The sequence below is a fragment of the Lactuca sativa genome, chromosome 8 (assembly GCF_002870075.4).
Source record: "Lactuca sativa cultivar Salinas chromosome 8, Lsat_Salinas_v11, whole genome shotgun sequence".
NCBI classification, from domain to species: Eukaryota; Viridiplantae; Streptophyta; class Magnoliopsida; order Asterales; family Asteraceae; genus Lactuca; species Lactuca sativa.
In genome coordinates this window covers 281,069,865-281,091,586 of record NC_056630.2, presented here as the reverse complement: position 1 = coordinate 281,091,586, position 21,722 = coordinate 281,069,865, and the positions used below count along the sequence as shown (strand labels likewise).

Genomic DNA, 21,722 nt, shown 5'->3' with positions numbered 1-21,722 from the left:
TGCGCCTACTTAGTCAAGATTCCCCTAATAAATATTCAAGTGCATTACAAAGTTGTACATGCATAAATAATGTCCTTTCGTGAGTTATGTTTTGAAGAGAAGCAAGAATGAATCTCATAAAGCCATTAATATCAGTAGGAGATGATGTGGGATTTGTTGTAAATGAGTACAGGGAAAATGAATCAGGAGGGTAACCAACTGTTGCGTTTGTTCTCATTTGGTCCCTTTCCTTTTTTTATACCATCGAACTTGTTGTTTGTGTTCACCATAACCTTTTGACCGGCTATCACAGGTCAAAAGCCGGTCAAAAGGGCTATAGTAAACACCAACAACAAGTTCGATGGTATATTGAATACAAAAAAAAGAGACCAAATGAGTACAAACACAAAAGTTAATTACCCTCAAGAGTCATTTTCCCAATCTTTATCTCGTTTTTGACTTTTAATATGATTTTGGCACTGTATATCTTGTTCAATAGCAACGATTTGACTTTCCATTTATTTAGTATTTTTTTCCACCAAACATACTTATTTCTTATTTAATAGTTAGCAACAACTTGAGTTAATATTTATTTTATATTTGTAGTATATTGTAGTTTCAATGAAACAAATAAAAACTAAAATGTGTGTTTTCATAGTATTTAATATTATAAACAAATAAAGACTAAAATTAATCCGCAAATTTCCACCATCCCATGTTTGAATTTATAATGTTGTTCCAAAAATTAGTTGTATTCTTTAATGTGTGTCTAGTTCGTCTATTAATTATATGGAACAAACTTAAATGAACTAATTTAGTAATTTGATTAGTAGTCTTAATGCATAGAAGTCGTTTGTTATACGGGTTGATTAAAACAAAATGTTAAGTACGAACGATTAAATAGAAATTTTATTTGAATTTGAAATTGAAATAAGTGAAAATTATGAGAAAAAAATTGCAAAGAATAAATTAATTAAAATTATGAGTTTAGTGTGTACTAAACGGGTTAATTATAACAAAATATTAAACATAAAGGTTTAAACTATAAATTTATTTGGAATTGAATTTTAAATTTAAAATTTGATAATCATTATTGTTGGGCTGAAGATTATTTTGATGATTGCGTCTTTTGGGCTCGATAGTTTAGTTATTTTGTATTCCGGTTTGGGCCTGTCCAACCGAGAGCCTTTTATGTTTAATATATAAGTATATGCTTGCATGCATATTAGGTTAACGATTGAAAAGGTTTTTAGCGATTATTCTAGAGCTTAACGATAACATTACAGGTTTCTTTAATCGTTCTTGTAACCTTCTAATCCTCTACAGTTGATGTTCTTAATCGAGCTCTTCTGAGGATTTTGTTTAATCATTCGACTCGTTTGATTCTATCTTGTCTTGTTCTTATTATTGCGTTCTTACAGTTTTATATTTACATACTTTTTCATGATCTAATCGATCTTCATAGATTAAAGGTTTTTAATCTCTTCAATTGGTATCAGAGCAGGAGGCTGTGTAATCGATACACATCTTTTCTGTGAAAAAGATTTCCATTAGGGTTTTTCTGCAATTATTGATATTTATTGAGCCGTCATCTCATTATTGACGTATCTTGATATTTATTGTTTTGCCCTAATCTGCTTTATTACAAGTCTGATCTTTGAACAGGTTTTTTCGATCATAATGGACGAGACGCAATCAAATCCTATTAATATCTCCAACAGCATCGGTTCGACGACAAAGATTCCAATCTTATACACCCATGACTATGAAGTATGGGCGCATCACTTCGAAGACTACATGATTGGATCTGAGGATAATGGGTACCTCATATGGGAAGCCATCATTAATGGACCGTTTTCTCATTCTGCAATGTCCAGGACTATTAAGACACAAAAGGAGTACAATGATCTGCTAAAGGATGTGAAGGATATTACACAAGATGAAAAGGACAAATTCCAGTGTAATATCAAGGCGTTAAGGTTGATCAGATTCGCCCTTCAGTCCGACACATTTAGGTTGGTCAGCTCATGCACGACAGCAAAGGAAGTTTGGGATAGACTTCGCGAACTGTATTCTACAGACGAAGATCTTGAACATTCTATCCAAACCTTGCTCTTATCTGAGTTTGGAGAATTCAGGCAAGGAGCCGAAGAATCAGTGACCCAGACGTTCGATCGCTTCAATCATCTTCTCAGCAAGATGATCAAACACGATATTGAAAGGAAGCTTATCGAGCAAAAGGTTACTTTCTTAAATGGTCTGAGGTCTGAATGGAGAGCAGTGGTTTCTACAGTCAAAGCCCATGAGCAGTTTAAATCATACTCTTTGGCGAAACTGGTGGGTATTCTCAAGTCCCAAGAGAAAATTGTGCTGCAAGAGAAGAATGTCGTTTCAAGCCTTGGTTCGTTGGCCCTCCTATCAAAAAGTAAAGCTGTGATGGAAGATGAAGACCTCAACTTGGAGGAGTATGACCTCACGTCTGAGGATTATGCCATGATGGTATCCAATCCCAAGAGGTTCATAAAGAAGAGATTCCCCAGCAATAAAAACCGAAACTGGCAGGGGAGTTACAGCTCAGAAAAGATGAACAATGAACCGAAGGTTGAGGAGCCCAAGAAGGAACCGAAGGTGGATGGCGATTCCGGAGTAAGCTGTTACTACTGTGGTGGGAAAAACCACTATGCTAAAGACTGTGTGCTTAAGAAGATGGCTGAAAAGGATGATGGAAAGGATGAGGAAGCTGTGTTGCAGAAACGGCTGGATGAGTTGAGAAAGAAGAAGTCTACCGCTAACCCTTCTATTAAGGCTCTTATTGTGCAGGGTTCGGTTGCTGATGATGAGTTCGGTAGCACGGAAGTTTGGTCTACCGAATCAGAAGACGATGAAGTGAGGAAGCCTACCCATGGAAAGGCTTATGTAGCAAAGGAGGAGAGTAGTGGAGGAAGATGCTTCATGGTGTCTGAAGTATCTCAAATGAGGGGATACAACACCGATGGTGGAAGCGATGGACCGAAGGTGCAGGAGGACATGTGCTTTACGGCCAAACCACTCAGCCAGCAGTTCAATGAGCTCGATGAACTGATAAAGAAGGTACAATCGGTTTTTATTTCATCTAAAGTACCACCATCCTCATATGAGAAAGAACTAAAAAACGTTAATACAAGAATTTCTCATCTAGATAGTAGCTTAACTCAAACTCGAGTCACCAATTCTAACCTAACTGATCAATTAAGCAGGGCGGCGTCGAAGAGTGAGGAGCGGCGAATGTGGATCGAGTTGAAGGAGTCTGAATTAGTTAAAGTTAAAGACGAAAACATTTATTTGCAAAGAGATAATTTAAAATTGTTAAAACAACGGAATGTTTTTTGTTTAATTGCAAAACGTCTATATTCTAATATTACTCAGCTTCACTTGGACTGTGAAATAGGCCAAAAGATCCATCGCATGATTTTGCCCTTCCTTGAGTTTAAGGAGGATGAAATCGATGCTGAAGCCTACAATTGTGAGAGTGTGATATCGTCTGATGATGTCAATCCGACCTACATGTATGGACTGGACAAAATTGAGTCCTTCATTAAATCCAAGGACCACAAGGACATGCTCAAAAATCTTTTGGATGAAAATGATAGACTTAAACTGAGAACCGAAACCATACAAAAATTTGACTCTTTGAACGCCAACATAAGCTCAGAAAACAAAATTGATGTTGAAAATGCATCTGAGCTTAACGAGGAAGATAACATGAGTGAAATTTCTGTAGAGGACACGGTTGACTGCTCAGAATTTGTTAAAAGCGAACCTGAAAACCACAAGAATCTTATTTCTGAAAATTCAATGGAGTTCGCTCGATTGTCCCAGCAAAGTCCCCGATCTTAGCAGAAAAAGCAGTTGTGTATCAGAAGGTCCGGACCACTCCAAATCAAGTATACAAGGTGACTGGAGTAACCGAACATCAGACAGCTGAACTCACAGCTATTGTTAACGAAGACAATGCTGATGGCTGTGATGAGTACTTCTGGTCTGCTCCAATAGATAATGCAAGCGAAACGGTTGGCTTATCTGAAAGAACCTCCTGGATGAGTAAAGGTAGACACATACCTGAACTCTTGAATAAACCTGATAATTTCGATGATCCTAGCACCAGAGGTACGAAAGACATTCCTCTGGAGGATGAAAGTTCGGCAAAAGAAGACGTTCCCTCTACTCCCTCAGTTCAAAGTGAAACTCCTTCAGACATTCCCTCTACTCCCTCGGCTCAAAGTAAAACTCCTTCAGTTCAAAAGGAACTAGCCAAGGAGAAACCGAAAACGAAGGCTAATGTTCATCATCAACCAAAGCAGATGCGGAATAAGAAAAGAGAGAGGAACCAAAGATACAGGAAGAATCTCTCTGAAAGAAGACAATTCTGGAAAACCAAGAATGCATACTTCTCACATCAAGATAAGAATCTGAAGTATGAAAACAATCCTGTTGGAAAGCCTGAGAGTCACAATAACCGAAAGCCAAGGTTCGGTTCACAAGAAAACACCAACCGAAAGCAAACGTTCGGTTCCGAGAAAGACTTCAACCGAAAGCCAAGGTTCGGTTCACAAGACGATTCCAACCGAAAGCAAAGGTTCGGTTCTGAAGTCAAACGAGATCAAAACTCTAAGGTCAGTCCTTCCAATGATCAAAAGCAAAAGGATCACCTAGAGTCTGCAGCCAAGAAGTCCTCTCCATCTAAACCCACTTCTTCTACTTCTTCTAATTCTTCTACTTCCACCAATTCATCTCCATCTTGCTCTAAAGCTAATTCTGTTCGTTCTAAAAAATCTCATCCATCTGCTGAACAAAAGGGCAAACAGAAGGTCAATGAATCTAAACCAGAGTCCAAACCGAACGCACCCAATCCTAATAAGATAAAAGTATTTACCATTAAAAAGAAAGATGAAACAACACTCATAAAACGAACATATCTAGTTGACATCTCTCTTACTGTTCCTGTTCCCATGAAAAGCTCACGTGGACCCAAGAAACTTTGGGTTCCAAAATCTGCTTAATTTTTGCAGGTTATAAGTGACGAGCAGTTCGACGAAGAATGGTACATCGATAGTGGCTGCTCGCGTCACATGACAGGAAGGAAAGAGGAGCTCAGGGAATATAGATCTCTTGCAAATGGTGGCAATGTCAAGTTTGGAAATAATTCCTTCGGCACCATAAAGGGATACGGGATGATAACAAATGGTGACTTTACTATAAGGAAGGTGGCTTATGTGGAAGGACTCCAGCACAACCTCATCAGTGTATCTCAACTTGTTGGAGGTACAGGTCTTAAAGTCTCATTCGATGATGAAGGTTCATAAATTATTGAGAAAAGGACAAAGAAGGTAATTCTCAAGTCGGAGCGAAAGGGTGAAATGTTTCCTCTAAATCTGAAACCCATTAAAGGAAACCCAGCTATATGCCTGTTGTCAAAAGCTCAATCTGACGAAAGCTGGTTGTGGCACCGAAGACTCTCTCATCTCAACTTTAAAAACATCAACCGACTCGTCACTGGAGGTCATGTTAGGGGTCTTCCATTGGTCAATTTCGACAGAGATCATTTGTGTGCTGCATGCGAAATGGGAAAGCAGAGTCGTCAAAGTCACCCATCTATAATTAACACAAAAGTTGTTGAACCACTCGAATTACTTCATATCGATTTGTGTGGTCCTTCATCTATCGAAAGCATCGGCGGTAGCAAGTACATTCTTGTTATTGTTGATGAATTTTCACGATTTACATGGGTATTCTTTCTAAAGTTCAAATCTGAAGCGACTCAAAAGCTGAAATTGTTCATCAAGCAGATTGAAGTACAGCTCAAGAAGATTGTTCGCAACATCAGGAGCGACAATGGTCTTGAATTCAAGAACAGAGAGTTTGAAGAGTTTCTTGCAGAAAAGGGAATTAGTCACAACTTCTCAGCTCCCTACACACCACAGCAGAACGGAATTGTCGAAAGACGAAACCGATCTCTGTGTGAAGCTGCCCGAACTATGCTAAGTTTCGCTTCCTTACCTCTTTATTTTTGGGCTGATGCTATTTCTGCTGCTTGTTTTACACAGAACAGGTCTTATATCAACAAGCGATTCACGCTCACACCATACGAGATTCTCAATAACAGAAAGCCTAATGTGAAATTTTTCCACGTGTTCGGCTCAAGGTGTTTCATCTTTAATTCTAAAGAACACCGCAACAAATTCGACGTCAAAGCCGACGAGGGAATTTTTCTGGGATACTCGCTCACATCCAAGGCTTACAGAGTCCTAAACAAGCGTTCGATAAAAATTGAAGAGACATACTACGTGACCTTTGACGATGGCTATGTCAAAAAGCTACAAGCCAAAGAAGACATCGCTGGGGAAATCTTTCCTCAAACTGGGCAAGTCACAGTCTCGATCGCTAACTTATACGATAAATTTCTGGAACTCTTTGACGAACCAGAAAAAGCTTCTCTCTTAGAAGCAGGTGCAACAGACAACAAGGTTGATCACATGAAGAGGATTGTCGAAGATGCTGCAAGGAAAATGCATGAAGGAGAATCGACTGCTGATGACCCTCCATCTAACAATGCTTCAGTCGAGGGGGAGCCAAGCTCACAAGTCGAGGGGGAGCCAAGCTCACATGTCGAGGGGGAGCCAAGTTCTACATCTCCAACTGATGGTGCTTCTCCAACCGAAGGTGCCTCTCCAACCGAAGACGCTTCAACGCCTGATAATCCAGCACCACAAGAAACTCCTGAACCTCAAGTTACTCAAAGCTCATCAATTGAGGGGGAGCATGATGATATGGTGCTTGATTACGATAGCCAATCTGAGCCAGAAGAAATGATCAATTCTGAACTAGGCCCAACCTTTGATCCGAATTACCCTCCTCTTACCAAATGGACCCGTGATCATCCTATCTCTCAAGTAGTTGGTGATGTATCCGAAAAAGTTCTGACCCGATCACAACTGAAGGCAAAACAGACATCCTTATTTTCAAAGGTTGAGTTTTGTATGTTTAACTCATTCGTATCAAAAGTTGAACCGAAGACAGTTAACACTGCCCTCGATCACTTTGATTGGGTTCAAGCAATGCAAGACGAACTGAACGAATTTGAAAGGAACAAAGTTTGGCGCCTCATTCCAACTCCACCAGATGCTTCGGTTGTGGGTCTCAAATGGGTCTTCAGGAACAAAATGGACAAGGAAGGGAATGTAATAAGGAACAAGGCTCGTCTGGTTGTAAAGGGATACTGTCAGGAGGAAGGGATAGATTATGAAGAGACTTTCGCTCCAGTAGCTAGGCTAGAATCTGTTAGAATATTTCTGGCTTATGCTGCTCACAAAAACTTTGAAGTTTTCCAAATGGACGTCAAGTGTGCATTTCTCAATGGAGAACTCGAAGAAACTGTGTATGTGGAGCAACCTCCTGGGTTCGTGAACGAAAAGTATCCAAACCATTGCTATATTCTGGATAAAGCTGTGTACGGCCTCAAACAAGCTCCGAGAGCCTGATATGAAACGCTAACTAAATTTTTAAAGATTTCTAAATTCAAACAAGGTTCGGTTGACCCAACCTTCTTTCGCAAAAAGGAAGGTAACCACCTTATGATAGTTCAGATTTATGTCGATGACATCATCTTTGGCTCAACGAATCCCAGCCTAACAGCTGAATTCAGAAAGCTGATGGAGACTAAGTTTGAAATGAGCTCAATGGGTCCTATTAACTTTTTCCTTGGTTTAAATATAAGACAGGGACCCGAAGGCATCTTTATCAATCAGGAAGCTTACACGAAGACTCTCCTAGCAAAGTTTGGCATGATGGGAGACTCCAAAGTCAAAGTCCCAATGGCATTCGGCACCAAGCTAACTCCATCTCTTGACAAACCGGCTGTTGATATCACGCTCTATCGTCAAATGATAGGTTCACTAATGTATTTAACTGCTAGCAGGCCTGACATCATGTTTTCTGTGTGTTATTGTGCTCGATTTCAGGCAAACCCACGCGAACCTCACATGCTTGCAGTAAAGAACATCCTACGCTATCTAAAGCGAACCACCTCCTTAGGTCTATGGTATCCTTCTAATTCAGGCTTCTTCGTTCAAGCCTATTCTGATGCTGACCTTGGAGGATGTGGACTCGACAGAAAAAGCACAACTGGTGGCTGTCAATTCCTTGACGGGAAGTTAGTCAACTGGCAATCCAATAAACAAACGTGTGTGTCGTTGTCTACTGCTGAAGCGGAATACATTGCTGCTGCATCCTGCACATCACAAGTGATTTGGATCCAGAGTCAACTTCGAGACTATGGACTCAATATGAAGAAGATCCCACTATATTGTGACTCTGAAAGTGCAATTAGGATCTGTCATAACCCAGTGCAACACTCTAAAACCAAACACATAGCACTGAGGTATCACTTCATCAAAGATCACGTGGAAGATGGAAATGTCGAAGTTCACTTCGTAAGAACCACTGATCAACTGGCTGAAATCTTTACCAAAGCTCTTTCTGAAGCATCATTCAACAGAATATTGCAAGGGCTAGGTATGATGGAATCAGAGTCAGTACCTCACACTACCTCTCAACAACAAACTTAAGAAGCGAAACCAACCGAACGTTCGGGTTCGGTTAAACCATCAGACTCGCTCATCACTTCAAAGGTAGTCTTTCTCTGTTGTATATTTTCCAATTGCATGTCTAAATTCCTTGGTTTCTTAAAATTTTCCAAAACCGAAACCTACCGATGGTTCGGGTTCGGTTTTTCAAAATTTTGTTGAACCGAAACCAACCGAAGGTTCGGGTTCGGTTTTTCAAAATTTTATGGAACCGAAACCAACCAAACGCTCGGGTTCGGTTTTTCAAAATTTTATGGAACCGAAACCAACCGAACGCTCGGGTTCGGTTTTTCAACTTTCTCTCAACCAAAACCAACCGAACGTTCGGGTTCGGTTTATCAAATTTTTTCCAAGTTTTTTTTAAGTCGTATTTTTTTTCTTTCTTCCTTATTTTTTTTCTTTTATTTATTTTTATTAATTTATTTTTTTTTCATAAATCTCAAAAACACCAAAAATATTTTTCTTTTATTTTTTCTTGTGTGTTCGTTCGTTTATGGGGATATAATTGATGAATTACTTAAGTGTCCCTAGAAGCATGCTGCTGTATGTGTCCCAAGCCTCATAAGATTTTGAATAATAGCCTTCATGACCTGGTATACACAAACCTTGTCTTCCCAATAAGGCTAACACATTTATTCTAATCGTGAGCTACCTCACTCTCTTCTCACATGAGTTAAGAGTTTTCCTGCTTGGTCCTTATTTTCGCAGCAGAGGTACTATGTTTTCTTACACCATCTCCATTACATTTCTCCATTACATTCGTTTCATCATCGTAACCCTTGAGACTCTCAGAAATTAGCACTGAGGTTTATGGTTACACAACATCTGTGTTTATGATCTTAGTTTCGTGTCACTACGAGCTGAGTGAAACCCAAAATTCGACACCAAAGAATTGACGGTGAACAATTAATTTGCTCAAGCTTTCACCAAAGAATTGACGAATGTACCCTCATGAAATCTCAAATTCTCTTTTGCGTGATTCCTATGAAATTGTTAAAAACCATAACATTTCTTCCCTTGGGATCCAGTTTTTATTTTTTTCTGAGATTTTATATTTATCCAAGCCACTTTAAAATAAAAATTCCTACCTACTTGTTCAACAGACTACACCGGTCTCACAAGTACTTTGTTCACTTTCTTTCTTATTTCAAGATTAGAATTGCTGAATCAAAGCGAAAACCACCCTTATTTAGCCTAATTAAAAGAAGCCTTTCAACATTTATTAATAAGTGTTTGATCGTTATTCAACGGGAATCCACATTAACACTTTAAGGTCTCTCTTGACCTTGAAGGAAGAGATTCGTGCCCAGGATCATCAGTTTCGTGTCATTATTGACATCACAGAAAATACTTAAAAGAGTTGCTTTATTTCCTTTTCTTTTACACTCTTTGCACGAAAATCTTTGATTTTCCAAAATTCCGTTACTAATTATTACAGGCTGTATTATTACTTGGTGGTTAATTATGAAGCTGTGGTCAAAAACAATCCACGTGGGGATTCAATTAAAAAGATGCCGTTTAAAAGGATTAGATGGAAGGTTGCTGACTCAGCGGGAGTTAAATGGATTGAAATTAAAACGACGGTAAATAGTGGGCGCGTGTGAATTTCAAACGGCCATACTTTTACTGACAACGTGGACGCGTGTGCGAAATCCAAGCGTCATCTCTCTGGCAATTAATGGCGCGTGAGAAATTGAAACGGTTTTTTCCCTGAAACGGCGCTTGTTGGGCGGCGTGATCCTAGGAATCTGACACTCTCTCTCCTACGTGATCATCGCACGCCTCAACTGTCATCCATCTGTCACTGAGGAAACCTTTTCGTATTTCCATAGAAGATATGAAACGATTTTTCTCTCTCTAATCCCTCACTATAAAAGCCCGTCTCCAATCCCATTTACCTTTTTACTGCTTCCGAATTTTCTAAAGAGCAAATACTCCCAAAAAGCTTCACTGTTCATCATCTTCTTCTCCATACCTTCAACAATGGCAGAATCCTCTTCCGTTCATGCTACTTCACAAATCCTACCCATCCGTCCACAACAATGTCTGGTGATTGACCTCAACCCTTTGGCGTACGACTCCTACATGTCGCCGATTATTGAATGTTTGAAGTACTCTCAAATAGCCACTGCTCTCTCCAGGATCGAGTCTGTTCCCATGGTGGCCCTATCGCAGGTTTATGCGACTGCTTATTACGATAAAGCGGTCGACAGGGTATTCTTCGAGATTGCTGAACACAAGACATCAGTTTCTCGACAACATTTCTGCACCATGCTTGGGTTGGCTGTTGACCCATCGAGAATTAACCCGGAGACGATTCCGGTTGGGTTTCTGTATAACATGTTTTACAACATGGGGTACACGGAGGTCCTCACCTCCATCGCTAAATTCAAGAAGTCCTGCCTGCCGCCTCAATGGAACGGCTTGTTTACAGTCCTTTTCAAGAGCTTGTCGGAAAGGAGCTCAGGATCCGACGGTGCCAGTCGCCTCTTTCTGTCTATTATGTACGCGGTCTACAACGGGATTAACCTGCACTATGGGTTGTTCCTATGGCAATAGCTCATCCAGAGCCTTTCTTCATCATCACGACACTCTGAGGTGTCGTTGGCCCGGTTCTGGATTTTGGTTACAAAGTGGGCGATGGACAAGTTCGAAATTCCCATTGATGCCGGTGCATTGATGTCTTCCGTTGGTACGTTTCATACCAAGAAGATCATCGTCTCAGATGCATCGAAATTTTCTTTCATTGGCTCCATTCCGGAGACAATGTATGGCGACATGCCCTCTGACAGCAGACTGATACGGACGATCAAGGAATTCAGGCCAACTGGTCCTCGGGAACTGACACCGGATATGCTCAGGTCTATCCACGATGCTAACAAACCGGCGAACAGGGGCAAAAAGGCTGAAAAAGGGAAGCAAGCGACCAAAGCTCCTAAGGGTCCTTCTCCCAAGAAGAGGAAACAGACAAAGGCTGCACAGTCCCCACAGCCGAAGAGGAGGAAGACACAACCGAAACGCAGGCTCGTTATTCCTTCTTCTTCAAGTGATTCTGAGGGTGCAAGTTCTGGTTCGGACGCCTCTCAAGGAGGCGAAACCCCACAACGAGGCAACACACCACCTCGGTCCCCCACCCCAGAAATGGAACTTCACAATTCACCTGTTCCTTCACCTCCTCCAACCATTCCTACTTCCATTCCGACCATAATCCCCACTACCACTATTCCACCAACCTCTTTCCCTATACCACCACCCATTTTCACAACTGCAACCGAAACACCACCAGTAACCGAAACCCCACCCGTAACCGAACCACCACAAACCGAAACCCATACAACCGAACCTATCCACACTCAACCACCACCCGAAACTAACCCCACACCCACTCAACCTGAACCTACCAAAACAACCACACCCCCAGCTTCACCACCTCCTCCATCTCCAGAAAATGCCTCTGATGGAGACAACTCTTACCTTGGTGGTGAACACATGAACTTTGATTCGGTCTACTATAGTCCGTTTCAAGTTCAGAGTGATGAGGAGGATGATGCTCCAGTGACAAAGAAGCATCTTAAAGAGCTCCACGAGAAGGTTGATCTACTTCTCGCCTCCTCTTCCAACCAGCAGTCCTCTCTCTTTGAAGCTGCCCTTCAGAAAATTGTTGATGCCTTCTCCAGGGCTCAACATGATTCGGTAGCCTCAGCAACTGCTGCGATTGACGCCTCAACCAGAGCCTGTGAGGCTGCGACCGAAAAAGTCGATAAACTATTCTCCGACGCTTCTGTCCTGTTGAAGTCCTTGCAGGAAAGCGCCGACGCCACCAAGACAACTTTGGAACCGATTGTTCAGCAATTGGCCAAGTTCGTCTCCACGGAGTTGACTTCGTTCGCTACACTTTGCCAAAACCTAAGCGACGACAACTCGGCCCTTCGTGCCTCCATCGATGCGCGCTTCGCTAAGTTACAGGAGGATCTCGCAGCCGAGAATTCTTTGATGGACGTTCTGGCGACCAAAACAACCGCCCTAAAGGTCAAGAGCACGCAACTTTCCAACTCACAACAACAACTGGAAGCTCTTCGATCCGAAAGGGAGGTCATCAAGACATGTGTTTCGGATGTACACGCTGCCCTATCCAACATCCTGGAAGCACATGATCCGATTCTAAACCATTCGGTGAGGCGAACCCTCGCTGAAAAGCTCTCTCCAGCCATGGACCTTCTCAGCAAAATCGAAGGCCTACCGAGTTTCGTGTCCATTCCGAAACAAGGGGGAGATGAGAAGAACGGATCGAAACCACCTCCTTCCTCCAAAGCTACTCACACAACCGAACCACCTCCGACTGGTCAAGCTTCGAGTTCGGGTGTTAAGAACAAAGGCAAAAACATAGCTGAGGAAGAAGATGAAGATGAAGACAAGGAGACCATTGCTGACATATTAAAGCGAAAGAACAGTCGCAATGCTGATGATGATGCCAGTCGTGTGGCGCGAGAGGCTGAAGAAGCCGAACGCAAGAAAAAGGAAGCCCACGATCTCCTTGAGAGTAGGAAGACTCTCTTTCCTGCATGGACTCGGGAGAGAATGATCAAAGAGGCCATAGAAACTCCCAGCATCTTATGGCTCGAGCCGGTTATCTCGTTCGACTGCAATAATACTGTCGACTCGCAGTTCGACATGCTGCTGAATCGAAAGGCGTTTATCTTCCACGCCTTCTCTAACATCTTTGAAGTCCCTCATCTGAACGTTGAGCTTGACATGGAGCTCATTGACTTCTATCTGGCGGCTGCTCGTCCTCAATACCTTACATGGAGCGCCCAGAAGATTGTGAACGTTCGGGTACTGAAGCCTTACGCCGAAGGGAGGTTCACAAACGTTCGGTTCAAGCTCATTCGGGGATCTGCAAGAACTGCTCATCTTATCTCCCTGGCAGATCTACCGAATTTAAATCCTCATGATTGGATTGTCCTGTATAACATTCTTTTGACTGATGAAGCCGAATATGGTCCCATTATAGACCATATCAAAAGGATGTTAGCCTGCTACATCATGGAGGTTGCCCTAATGGATCAGGAGGTCGCCACAGTCTTCAAGAAGAAACCGAAGATAGCTCCTGTGGGATCGGCCAGTGATCTCAACCAAATGCAAATGGGCAAGATTGATCCGAGACGCAACTCGGTTATGTTCACTAGAGCAGAATGACAGAAATGTCTCTTTGCTTTAGCTGACAAACACCTTTACACCACTGCTTGTCTGGAGCATGTGTTATCAATTATCAAACGGTGTAAAGAGAATTCGGCTGATGACATCAAGTACTTCAACGATATGATCCAGTGGTACATCCGGTTTAGACAGACCATTCTCTCTATCACCAAATGTCTGTTTAACATCGTGAAGAAGAAGGTACCTGCTTCAGCTGCTGGCCCAAGTAACAAGTGAAGGTCTCGCTCCAAATTGACGCAAAGGGGGAGATTGTTGGGCTAAAGATTATTTTGATGATTGCGTCTTTTGGGCTCGATAGTTTAGTTATTTTGTATTCCGGTTTGGGCCTGTCCAACCGAGAGCCTTTTATGTTTAATATATAAGTATATGCTTGCATGCATATTACGTTAACGATTGAAAAGGTTTTTAGCGATTATTCTAGAGCTTAACGATAGCATTACAGGTTTCTTTAATCGTTCTTGTAACCTTCTAATCCTCTACAGTTGATGTTCTTAATCGAGCTCTTCTGAGGATTTTGTTTAATCATTCGACTCGTTTGATTCTATCTTGTCTTGTTCTTATTATTGCGTTCTTACAGTTTTATATTTACATACTTGTTCATGATCTAATCGATCTTCATAGATTAAAGGTTTTTAATCTCTTCAATTATGGTAGGTTTAATTTATAGAAAGTAAATCAATGATATATTGAAAATGAAAATTAAAGTAATGACAAGTGGAAAATAAATATATTTCAAATTATGACAAAATGACATGTGGTTAATCTTATGAGAGAAGGACATGTGGCAAAGTCATTTTCATTTATTAGAGTAGATTTTGAGTTAAAAAGGTAATGGATATTTGTCCCACATTGTTTGAGTAGATAAGTGAAGTAAGGGAGATACAAGTATATCAGACAGAGTACTTACAGTGATTGATAGTTGTATTTGTATTTTAATCCCACATTGCTTGTTGACAAAAATAGATGCGAATGAGCTTTATAAATTAAATAGACTCTTAATATTTTGAGCTAATATTGAGTTGATCAATGGCTTAGTTTAGAGCCATAAGAACGGTTACCCGTACCCGGTAGATTTTTTTTACCCAAACCCGTCGGGGATTAGGCTGGTCGGGGATGGGGATGGGTATGGAGGGTATGGAGGGTACGGGTATGGATGTTGTAGTCCCCGTGAATATATGTCCTCGTTTGCATCCCTATCTTCCAAGGACATGGGAACAAGTTTGACTTCAACAGGACTTAAGAAAGCCATTTTTTCAGCCAGCTGAACACAAAAGGTAGTGAGGTATTAGAAGAAAAAAGAATGATGTCATTGAACGTGAGTTTATTATACCTTCTGGAAGTCAACAAAGCCAATGATTTCAGGGTCCATGGTTTCTTTTGCAGCTATTTGAAGTATTTTTTCCCTTTCAGTTTGTGTTGGTTTTTGAAGATTGAATATTCTGCCATTCGACCAGGACGATGTAAAGCTTCATCAATTTGTTTCATGTTGTAGCCATTAAAACAACCCCATCTTGTTTTCAAACCTGCATGAATTGATCAGAAGGGGAATTCTTGATTGGAATCAGAAATTAATTAAGTTCCACAAGAATTTAGAGAGTTACCTATCAAGTTCCACAAGTAGCTGATTAATAAAAGCCTCATGATCCTATTTCATAGTATGTATAAACTTGCCACGCACCCCAGCAAACCGGTCAAAATCCTCCACAAATATGATCACATGTGCCTACAAATAGATTCATATTGGTCCAAATATTCATAAAAGGCATAAAAGAAACAATGAACACAAAAAGTATTACCAGATCTCGTGCAATTTGGAAGAGTTCTCTAACATTGGATGCACTCTGCCTGACCCATAAACTAGCCCCCAATTGTTGGGCCTTCACCTCAACAACTGGAACCTTAGCCTCTGCAGTTATAGCCAAAGCCAGTGCAGTCTTACCTGTTCCCCTCTCACCTACAATCAAAACTCCCTGCAATTCAACCACATAACAACATTTTCTATAATAAACCAGTATATATATAATAATTTATAGAAATAGAAAAATAACATACATATTACATACTACATACCGTAGGGGCACGAGCACCCATTTCTTGAAAGGCACAAGGGTTTTGTAAAAATGCCACAACTTCATTTATTTCTTCCTTCATGAACTCGACACTTGCAAAGTCTTTTAAACGTATAGGAGGATTTTTCACTCTCTACATAACATGAAAGAAAGTGTCATGTCATGTGAATAAATAAGAGAAAATAAAGTATCATCATCATAGTACGTAGTACATAATCAGTAATCTTAAGCACATAATCAGTAATCTTGAGCACCAAAAACATACATATATACATAGTACATATACTGATATACATACATGCATAAGAACATTATAAAATATTTACCTGTCAGTGTCTTTTTGCTTCATATGTCGAATAAAATTCTCAACTAGGTTGATGCTTTACCTCTCTATAAAACAAAGTTCCCTAACACCAATGCTCAAGGTCATGGTCTCTCTCCTGAACATTTGATCATCAATCTCATATGTTTCCTCTAAAGTCTCCATAAACTCCTTCTCTTTGTAGCTAATAGTCTCATCCAACTCCGCCAGCACCTGCTCCTTAGTCGTCTTTTTCCCACCTCTTTCTAGAACCCTATCTTTCTCTCTCTTATACTTCATCATGGAATCAAGAATGTCCCCTGACTTTCTATTCAATTCCATTTTGTTTCCCCTCAAAACACTTAACTCTGCATAAAGTCGATTCATAATCTCATCTTGCAATTCTTTTTTCTTCAATTTCACATCCTTTAATGTCGCTTCCACATTCTCCAAGTCCCCATTGCCTGACCTAACTTCCTCTATAATCTAAACTAGCCTAGAAACAGTCTCAAGTAACCTCCTTGTATAATCAGAAAACTCATGATCTTTCCAGTTGTTCATTCCTTGCTTACTTTTGATTTTCCTCGTCTTCAACGCCTCACTAGTCACTAGGGCGGCAATTGTAGGTGGTTGGTGAAACCCTCGACTTAGACATAACCCAATTACGATCCAGAAAACCATAAAAACAATCGGCTTTAAAGAAGGTAGAAAATGAAGGGAGATCTAGAGGAGAGAATTGAGAGAAAACGAGAGAAACCTCGTACGTACTGTGCTGAGAGAAAACGAGAGAAACGGAATCTTGGAAGAAAATAAAACCCTAGAACGTGCTAGAGAGAATGGAGGTGGTGATGGCTTAGGGTTTACAGAGAGACAGGAGGTACAGAATGAAGGGAGATCTAGAGGAGAGAGTGTCGGAGAAGGAGAGTCATTGCGAAGATGAAAGATAGAAAGAAGGTAGAAAGAACGAGTCGGGTTTTCATAATTTTGGGGATTTCGATTCCCCCTTCTACTAAACGCGCGTTTCATTAAAATTATAAAGCGATGGGTACAGATGACGCACGTTTAAATAAAGTACCCTCCGTGTTTTTTTTTCTAGAGACACTAATTTAAGGGCACGCAATAACGCGTGACGTAAATCATTAATTTTTTTGGAGTGATAACACTATTTTAAGGATACTCTCATTCGCGTAACATAAATTGGTGCGTGTCGTAAATTACGTGTCATTACAGGCATATATTCTAGTAGTGGATCCATGGTTTATGAAGTTGGGCTATAACCCATTAGGAGCTCCATGGATAGTCCATGGGAGTTACAAACCCATGGATCATTAGAAATGAAGAGTCATGACAATTAAGGGAATTCATGTGTAAACCCTAATTGTGACAACACTATAAAAGGGACCCTATGGCTAGCAAAATCGGCTACTAGTTGATTCTAAGAGAGCATAACCGATTTTGAGTGTTAGTGACATTCTCTCAAGTTATTCCAAGTCTTGTGGTGTTGTGTGAAGCATTTGAGGCACAACATTTGGGGTGCTAGGCTCAAAAAGTCATCAAGGAATTCAAGCAACAACAAAGGTATGTACTTCTACTAGTTTTTATATTACATGTTCCCCATGCCATGCTAGTTAGGAAGTAAACCTTGGAAAAATCAAATTTGCATGTATATTAGAGAAAACATAGATCCAAGGTTTATAGGGTTGCATGTACACCATAGGAGTGTTAGAATGCTCAAAACCCATCAGTGGTATTAGATCCTAGGTTTGTTTTCTTGATACTTGATGCAATTTGCAAGAAAAATTGTTTTTTTGGAATCTGCTAGTTTACCACGAGGTGGTGACTGTTCAGTGAAAAAAATTTAGTTTTTGGCCTGTTTTGGATTAGAATCATTACCACAAAGTGTTTTTGTTCTTAAAACTTGATTTTGATGTTATGGTAATGTTTATTCTCAATAAATGATTATTATCAAAAGTTCAAGTTTTATATGGTTTATTTATGATTCTTGAAATTGTTGATATGCATGTTCATGAACTTATGAGTTTAGAAGATCATAGGAATTATTTGTAACTTGCTTGTTAGTTTAATTCTTGATCATTATGTGTTTTAATGGAATGCATAATTTGTCTTCAAGTTATGGATTAACAAAAGTTTTTTCTTTTAAAGTCCATTATTAAACACATAGGTTACATAAAATGAAAAGTCACTTCTTTAAAATTGTCATTAAAGAATAAGAGGTTTCATAAAATGAAGAGTCTTCATTTTTATGAACCATTAAACTCATAAGTTACAAATTGAAGAGTCTTGGAATAGTTTCAAAACTGGCCCTTAAGTTTTGGAATTTGTAAAGTCTTACACTTTAATACTTTAATTCCGAAATTAAACCTTAGAATTTTAAAAGTTTAAAATTCAACCCTTATACTATTATTATAATTTTAATTATATAGATATGTATAAGAATATGTCAGTCTTATCATTTGTAGGCCTCATTCACGAAGCCGGTCTATAATGGGGGTATAATGTTACTGCCTATAAAATGGTGGTTTAATGGGTGTCCACTGTCACCCACCACTTCCTTAATTGGTGGAGGGTCGTTAGCTGAAAAAGGTAGGATAGGACCTTAATCCTCATTAAAAGTATAATGAAATTATAAAGTAACTATACATTATAAATTCCTAATCTTAGTTACTTTAGGAAAATGTGAAATAGGTGCTAACCCATGAAATTACACTTTGTACCTTACCAAGTTGTTAGTGGAGTGTGTGTGGTTAACCGACACACTAATAAGCACTAGTAAGAGTGACAAAGGGTAAATTGACTTTATTATAGATCGGTGGAGCATGTGTGGTTAATCGGCACATCGATTAGGTAATATAGTTAAGGGTACCAAGTCAATTTGCATGGTTATTCACACCTTGTTTGTGATCCTCGAAATCCCAGTCACAAACTTGAGAGGGCACAATCGAGATTCAAACATGCCATTGAAGAGTTCAATTATCTCAAAAGACTTAGGAGTTTCAAATCCAATAAAACCTATTAATAAAATATTTCGTTTTTATAGTGGAAATTGGTAAATCATCATTTACCTACCTTCCAATATTTTATAGCTTGGATTACGGCATCCCCCTTCCAACTATAAATAGTTTGATGGATCCTAGCCTTAATATTTCATTTGGGTGACTTATTAAGGACACTTTATCTAATAAAACTTGTCTTTCTTTCTTTCAGATGTCTTCCAAAAATGCTGCTGGCTCAAACCCTACAAGCTCCTTTTCCCTTATGAACTTGTGTGGGAAAGTCACTTTTGATGGATCCAACTTCAATGAATGGATCAGAAACATCAGGATGATTACCCTTTATGAGGACAAGGAGTATGTCCTCGATGGGGAGCTTAAGGTTGTGAATGAAGCCACTGCTACTCCTGAAGAGTTTGCGGAGTTTGTTGCACATGAGAAGGATGCTACTAAAGTGTCCTGCATCATGTTGGCCACCATGACTCCCTAAGTTCAAAAATCCTATTAAGATTTCTCCCCCTATGAGATGCACCAGGATCTGATGGATAAGTACCATTAGAGTGCGCATCAAGAGAGGTATGAAATTATCTCCTCCATGATAACAGCCAAAATGAAGGATGGTGAACCCATCACCGGTCACTTGCAGAAGATGCAAAGGTTCGTTGACCGGATGCTAAAGCTCAATGTTGACTTCCCTGAGGACATGGCGATTAATATCATTCTCTATTCCTTACCTCCAAGTTATGATCAGTTTCGTATGACTTATCATATGAACAAGGAGGAAGTCACACTTAGCAAACTTCAAGGACTCTTAAGGACAACTGAAAATGGCCTTAAGGGTAAAGCGGTTGTTACTTCTACTCCTTCAACAACTCCTGTTTTTGCAATTGGACAGGGAAAGGGAAGAAGAGGAAAACCCCTTCGAAGAGTACCAAGGGAAAGGCCCTTGATGGCTCCACTTCAAGTGGGACAAAGAAAGGTCCCATCACTCCTTCTTCAAACCCAAAGGAAGCATAATGCTTCTATTGCCAGGAAAAGGGGCACTGGAAGGAAGCTGCCCCAAATACTTGCAAGATGTAAAGGATGGGAAAGTTAAACCCACCCATGTCGGTATTTATACAATATTGTCTAATAACTCATCTAATGCTAATTCTTGGGTGCTTGATACAGGTTATGGTATTCACATTTGTTCTGATTTGCAGGGACTAAGAAGAAGTCACCAAGTGGAGCATGGAAAGATAAACTTAGTCATGGGCAACAGGAAAGCATCACCTGTTACCAAGATAGGAGTTTATTCTTTATTGCTAAATAATGGGTTAATTTTAGATTTGAATAAATGTTGCTATTCTTCTGAAATGGCGAGAAATATTATTTCCTTTCATGGCTTGTACAAACAAGGGTTTACATTTTCGTTTGATAATAATAATGGTGCTATTAATGTTTATTACAATGATGTATTTTACTTTAAAGTATTACCTTGTGATGGTTTATATGAAGCTGTGAATGTTGTAGACAATCTAGGAAATAATGTGTTGTATATTGATTCTTCAAATAACTTAGATAAAGCATCCTTGTGGCATTATCGTCTTGGAAATGTCAACAAGAAGCACATAGGCCAACTCCAAAAGGATAGAGTCTTGGAATCATTTGACCTAAAGTCAGATGATAGTTGCGAGTCTTGTGTACTTGGAATAATGAAAAAATCACCCTTCACAGGTACTTATGATAGGAGTGAAAGTTTGTTGGACCTAGTACACACAAATGTGTGTGGGCCCTTTAAAGTTGCTACAAGGGATGCTAATCGCTATTATGTGACTTTCACTGATGATTACAGCAGATATGGATATATCTACTTAATCAAGCATAAGTCAAAAACCTTTGAAAAGTTCAAAGAGTTTAAGCAGGAAGTTGAGAATCAATTGGGCAGGAACATCATGATGCTCCGGTCCGATTGGGGAGGAGAGTATCTTAGCATTGAGTTCCTTGACTATGTAAAACCCCGTTTATTTATTAAATAAATAAATAAATTAATGAATGGCTCGTAGCCCTAAACAAATAATCATATATGCAGGGTGTTGGTTTCGAGGAGTTAATTGGCAGAATTTTAGAAGTCAGGGGTTAAAAGTGTGAGTTTCGGACTTAGTTTGTAAATATTTATGAAGACAAGGGTTCCGTGGTAACTATTTGGATTTAATTTAAAAGGAAATGAGGTGGAAGGGTTGATTATGTCATAATTATGATATTGGGGGCTGTTTGGTAAATTTTGTACCTAAGGTGTAAAGGATTTTAATGTTGAGGGTTTAGATGGTAATTATTGGATTTAATTTGAAGAAGCATTCCAAAGCTAGGGTAGAAAGGGTAAATATTGGAGTCAAGTTGGAAAGGCTATGTGGGGAAGGGACTAAACTTGTCAAAAGGATGAAAGTTTGAAAGGAACACGAGACTTCAAACCATCATTCCCTTCCTTCCGGTTTTTCTCTAAACACGCCTAACCCTAATGCTTCACTAGCTGCCACCGTTGATG

At 39.8% G+C, this 21,722-nt stretch overlaps 1 pseudogene; it reads right to left on the bottom strand.

The window, feature by feature from the left end:
- The window catches only part of LOC111909538 (probable inactive ATP-dependent zinc metalloprotease FTSHI 5, chloroplastic), a 46,520-nt pseudogene extending 29,307 nt beyond the window's left edge, over positions 1-17,213 (bottom strand).
- Between the last annotated feature and the right edge of the window lie 4,509 nt (positions 17,214-21,722).